The 6242-nt window shown below is 44.5% G+C and overlaps 1 long non-coding RNA gene across 1 annotated transcript; it reads left to right on the plus strand.

The window, feature by feature from the left end:
- The first annotated feature begins 212 nt into the window (after positions 1–212).
- On the plus strand, positions 213–3316 carry LOC143703085 (uncharacterized). The gene is made up of 3 exons (XR_013190718.1): positions 213–309; positions 2970–3059; positions 3149–3316. It is a non-coding gene; the product is annotated as an uncharacterized LOC143703085 (long non-coding RNA).
- Positions 3317–6242: the final 2926 nt, after the last annotated feature.

Raw genomic sequence — 6242 nt, forward strand, 5'->3', positions numbered from 1 at the left:
TCCTGATCAAGAGGAGGAAGAGTAGGGGGGAAACCAGAAGAGTACAGGAAACCGAAGCAAAATAAATGATTTGCAAATGTAGCGTAGGGGTGGGGAGACTGACGGACGGCTAGAGACGGCGGTCTGGTGCTGGTTAGATGTGGTGCTGGCTCCGGGTGGGCTAGTGAGGGGGTGACAGTGATGGAAGAGGTGAGAGAGAACGCCCGGTGTGATCGGGCAGACACCTGTGCCAGCCCGTATATCAGCTCCCAGAATACACTCACAGACCGCCCGTCCCCTGAGGGCCGGAAACTACAACAACAGACTGAGGTACACATGATAAAACCTTTGTTTCAGCTCTTAAAAATAAAGGATAATTTTCACAGTGAAGAACCATTTTTGATTCCCCAAAGAACATTTGGGTAAACAATTCTTAAAAGAACCACTTTTTTTCTCAGTGTGAAGAAACTTTAAAGAAACTATAAACCTATAAACTTTAAAGAAACCACTATAAAGAAACTTCTGTGCAATGCAAAGATTCCATGAATGTTAAAGGATCTTCATGGAACCATAGATGGCAATAAATAACCTTTTTTTAGTGTAAAGAACATTTTTCTTTGCATCACACTTAAAACTGCTTCAAACATTACAATCCTCATGATAACTTTACATTAAGTAAATCGACTTCAAAAGCTAATTACTCCTGGACAGCGATGCCATAGAAATATACAGAGCGACCGCAAAAACGGAAGTTCAAAGACAATATTCTAAAGATGGCTGCGCCCTCGTTTCCCTGGCGCATACGGTCTATAATCCATCCGAATCATTCAACATGTCGGTTTGGAAGCTCTGAATGTGTGTTTGATGGATAGGAAATCGTAAGTTGAGCTTTGAGGTTGAGGAAAATGGAAAAATCAAGCAGGAAATTCAAGCAACTTCTGAATCCACAACTGGAATTACGTGTTTATCACTACCAATATTTCTTTCTGTAGTGGCTGAATGCATTATAAATATTTATATTCATTTATGTTTATATATACATTTAGGGCCTCGATTTCGGGGTCAGATTTGAGGTGAGGATCTCAGTGGTGAAATCTGTCAATGTTAAACTCAAATCTGCAAATTACTGTTTTCTTCAGTAATATTGCATGTAGAATAAGAAGGGAGAATATTCTTCCACAGACTTTCTCAGTATAGAAGGTTGCTCTATTTTTAATTCTGTAAACAAAACAAGCATCATATGATAAATGTTGAAAGCTAATTTTTGTCAGTGTTAGTGAGTGTTTTATAGGAGTGGAATTGAATCAAGTCTTAACCTTCAGCTCAGTGACCTCAAGGGAAGACGAGGGGAGGGCAGCATGGAAAAATGTACTGGAAAAGAGAGGAAAATAAAGAGGAAAATAAACAAGCATGTGAAATGTTTTTCTTTATTTAATGTAAATGTAAAAAACACAAAAAATCATGACATTTACAAATGTAATTTTCCCTCATGTTAGTCATTTGCAAAGGTATTTATGGTATTTAATTTTCTGATGAATAGACACGACCATGGAAAACTTTGGTGTCAGTACGATTTTTAAAAAAGCAATTAATACTTTAATTCAGCAAGGATGCATTAAATTGATTAAAAAAAAGTAAAGACATTTATTTTTTAATTTCAAATAAATGCTGTTCCTTTGAACATCCTATTAATCAAAGAATCCAAGAAAAACTTTTTTAAACATCCACAATAATAAGAAATGTTTCTTGAGCAGCAAATCCAGCTTTGCATCACAGGAATAAATTATATTTCAAAATATATCACAAAAGAAAGCAGTTACTTTAAATTGTAGTAATATTTCACAATATTACTGAATGGCACAAAATTACTGTATTTTGATCAAATAAATGCAGCTTGGTGAGCAGAAGAGACTTCTCTCAAAGACTTTGAAACAGTCTTATTGACCTCAACCTTTTGAAAGGTAGTGTATCTCAAAATTAAGTCAAAATTAATAGGATTAATTAAAATATGAATGTTAATTTTATTTTGACACCCTCATCTAAGCTAACTGTCAATCCTTTACTGAGCAATAACTAACTTGCTATTCTTGCCATTGTGTAAATTGTGCCAGGGCAAATTTCTGAAAATGTGATCCACACTTGACTTCCTTAAAGGGATAGTACACCTAAAAATGAAAATTCTGTCATGATTTACTCACCCTCAAGTTGTTTCAAACTTGTCAAGTCAAGTCACCTTTTTTATAGCGCTTTATACAATACATATTGGTTCAAAGCTTTACAGTGATAAACTGTTCATGTAGGTTGTCTATAAACCGAAAGGTTGGTGGTTCGATCCCCGGTTCCACGTGTCGAGGTGTCCATTAGCAAGACACCTAACCCCAGCTGCTCCCGATGACGCCTTGCATGGCTGACACTGCCGTCGGTCTATGAATGAGTGAGTGAATGGGTGAATGTGAGGCAAAATATGTAAAGCGCTTTGGTGGCCATTGGGTCTGTGAAAGCGATATATAAATGCAGTCCATTTACCAATGAGTTTCACAAAATAATTACACAAAATAAGATATTTTGAAGAATGTTGGTAACCAGACAGTTGATGGGCCACATTGACTTCCATATTCCATATTTTTTTTTCTATATTATGGTAGTCAATGGGGTCCATCAACTATTTGGTTACCAACATTCTTCAAAATATCTTCTTTTGTGTTCAGCAGAAGAAAGAAACTCATAAAGGTTTGGAACAACATGATGGTGAGTAAATGATGACATAATTTTCATTTTTGAGTGAAATATCCCTTTAAATTACAACACAAGCATATTCATTATGGTTACAGTTTAAAACAAATTAAACCAATTAGTTAGCGTTAAAGGATTGTTTCAGGATTTGCACTTTAAGTTTTGCTTCTCTCCATTTAAGCATTTTTTTGTCCTTTTCTGTCTTCAGTCTACCAGGCTTCACTGTTTTCACTTTTTGTCTCTCTCTTCGGGCTCAGAAAGAGTCAATTATAGGGCTATAAAGGTCTCTTTAGCCCAGAGACGGGCCGCCCGTGTCGGGGGAAGCTGAAAGCTAACGTGATTACCGGGTAAGTTTATAAGCTGTAAGTGCTGAGATGAAGTGAATGCTCTCTCAGAGGAGACAAACAGAAAGATAAACTCTCTTATTCTCTTTCAGAGTGGAACAACTAGCAGCACACAGGAGACACACAGGAAAACTGTATACATGCCTCTGGAGGTTAGCATTGACGGATCTGTGTCCTGACTGCATCCTTTTCTGCGTAATATAAAGCATGGAGAGTTCAAGTTGGTGAAGTTCATTTGAAATCCATTGAAAAAGTAATTAGCTAGGCTAACAGTAGCAAACTCAGAAAATTTAACTATATAAGCAGAGGTGTCAAGTCCAGGTTCAGAAAGTAAAATTCCTCCTCAGTATTTTGTTCCAATCACCTGGATTTGCTAATTAGCACAGTTTTTCAGCCAGGAGATATACTAATTAATGAAATCAGCTGGCTGAGTTAATGGGTGGAATAAACATATGGCAGGACTTTTACTTTCTGTCCCCTGGAATTGAAACCTCTGTATATAAGTTACACTATAGAAAAACGGTATTCATATTGACCAGGGCCAACAAAAAGGTCAAAAATCACAATAAAAGTAGTTCATGTGGCTTATGAGTCAGATTTCTGAAGCCATACAATACATTTGTGTAAGGAACAGGACCAGGGGCTTCACTAGGATTTTCATTTTAGGGGGGCTAAACCCGCAATGAGGGTATGATTTTTTTTTAAATTATAAAAAAGGTAACACTTTAGTTTAGGATCTAATGCTCACTATTAACCAGTTTCATTATCATGCAAAGGCAGAGTTTTATAATCACTGTGGTCCCAAATGTGAGGTAGGGCAGGCAGAGGGGTTCTGGGTTTCCCCGAGAAACATTTTATTTCTCTGATCTACATATTTTAAGATGTTTTGAAGGCCAAATAAATCGGATAACAGCTTTTAAACCATGTCAGTGGGCAGCTGATTATTTTTCTCTCCTCATCAGCATCACACTCTTTTTCTCTTTGTTTTTATCTTGTCCTTTCTCTTCCCCTCCTAAAGCTGAGCTTTGACTGATATAGGCTTTTGTCTGTTAGTGAATATAGGGTCAACTGATAGGTTGTTCCCTTTCGTCCTCGGAACTCCGACGTGTCGTGGGGGAGTTCCCTGACGAATTGGGATTACGCTAGGGAGCCAATTGCCTTCGAGAGAATTAAAAACGAGCCAATGGACATTGGCATGCAAGATTTGCATTCCGCGACCCGCCTACCAGCGCGGGTATAAAAGGCGGAAGTAAACATTGCGCAATGCTTTTTGCTTCGGAGCCGTCCAGTGTGTCTCTCTGTTGAGCTAAGCTGCTGTCTCTGAGAAGTTTTAAAACCAACGAGTCCTCTTTGGAAGGAGAAAGGATCCTCAGTGCTGGTGTCACGGTGCTGTTGAGCGACCATCGCTTCCCGCAGTCGGCCGTTTCTCTCGTTAAAAAAAAAAAAAAGCTGTTTTAACGGCTGGTACTGGTGGTGAGTGCAACACACGGGCTTGCAGTTTCCCCGTTGTGTTTGCCGCGGTGGTCCCTCTGTGCCTCGGCACATAAAAGAGTATATTTTTCCTATCTAAAAGAGCAACACGTGCGTTTCGCGTCCTTTTCAGGATGTCGTTTCACCCGTGCGTTTCTGGATGCGGTCGACTTCTCCCTCAGGAAGATGGTCATAAACAGTGCCTCTCGTGTTTGGGCTTAGGGTACGCTGAGGCAGCGTTTGTGAACGAGTCGTGTTCTCATTGCGGGAACATGACTCTGGCGATGCTGCATTCAAGACTGCGAACCCTGAAATATGGGGGAGTCCCTTCTAGTTCGTCTGCCGGTACAGTTCAGCAGACGGCTACTTCGGTGATTCCTGTTGGTGAGCGGATGAGGGTTACCGTGCGGAATGTCCCGTCTGGTGAAAGATCCTCACAGCCTTCCCACGCCTCTAGTAGCTCGTTGCCATCAGGTGTCCCGGCGGGGCTTCCGGGACCGCCTCGTGTGGTTCCGTTTGTCTCCTTCGGGGCACCGCCTGAGGATCAGATGTTGATCGCGGCATCGGAGGAAGAGCGGTCATCTTCTGGTGATGACTCAGCGGGTCCACCCCCTTCGGGCGTGGTGGCTGCGGCTTAGCCGGATCCGGAGATGGCCGCTATGCTCGAAAGGGCAGCTGCGAATGTCGGGCTCCTCTGGAACCCTCCACCGGGTCCCGAACCTTCGCGGCTGGATGATTGGTGTCTCGGAGCGGGCCGTGCTGTTGCCCCACGGCCTGCTCCAGTACCATTCTTCCCTGAAGTGCATGAGGAGCTTAGGAAGTCTTGGCTGGCCCCCCTTGCGACCAGGCGTAGGCAACCTCGCTCCTCCTTCCTCGCCACTCTCGATGGCGGAGCGGCGCACGTGTACGAGGGAATCCCCCCAGTGGAGCGGTCGGTTGCGATGCAATTGTGTCCAAAGACCGCTTCCTCCTGGCGGGGTGCCCCTTCACTCCCCTCCCGCGCCTGTAGGTTTTCCTCTGGTCTGACCAGGGAAGCCTACATGGCGTGTGGAGACGCCGCTTCCGCCCTGCATGCCATGGCACTGCTGCAGGTCCACCAGGCCAAAGCACTCCATGACATGCAGGAGGGTGGTCTCGACCCGGGATTGCTGCAGGAGCTGCGTGCGGCGAAGGACCTCGGCCTCCGGGCGTCGAAAGTCACCGCACGTTCCCTGGGTCGAGCGATGTCCACTTTGGTGGTCCAGGAGTGCCACCTGTGGCTCACCCTTGTGGATATGCGGGAAGCGGAGAAGAACAAGCTTCTCAACTTCCCCATATCCCAAGGGGGCCTCTTTGGCGACGCGGTGGAGAACTCTTGGGCGAAGCAGTCATAGGCGATACAGCACCTCCTGCGCAGGAGGCGGACTGCTGCTGGTCCGTCCTCTGTGGCCGTAGAGCCTCCGGCTGCTCGTCGCCGAGGTCGCCCTCCTGCCGCCGCTCCTCCTGCCGCCGCTCCTCCTTCAGGGCAGCAGTCCAACCCTGGAGGACGGAGGTCTGGTCGAAAGAGGGCGGCCAAGCCCGCTCAGACGCCTCCCGCCCCTTCCTGTAAAAAGAAGGGTGGGAAGCGTCCCTGAGACGGGCGACCTGGTCGAGGTTCTGGATCATGCTCTTTCGGAGGGTACCCCTGCACGCCTCCTTCCCCCGGGGGAGGGCCGGGCGGAAAATCTTTCTTTCCTT

This window comes from Siphateles boraxobius, unplaced genomic scaffold (assembly GCF_051911475.1).
Source record: "Siphateles boraxobius isolate OS27281-9 unplaced genomic scaffold, OSU_SipBor_1 37, whole genome shotgun sequence".
In the NCBI taxonomy this organism is placed as follows: Eukaryota; Metazoa; Chordata; class Actinopteri; order Cypriniformes; family Leuciscidae; genus Siphateles; species Siphateles boraxobius.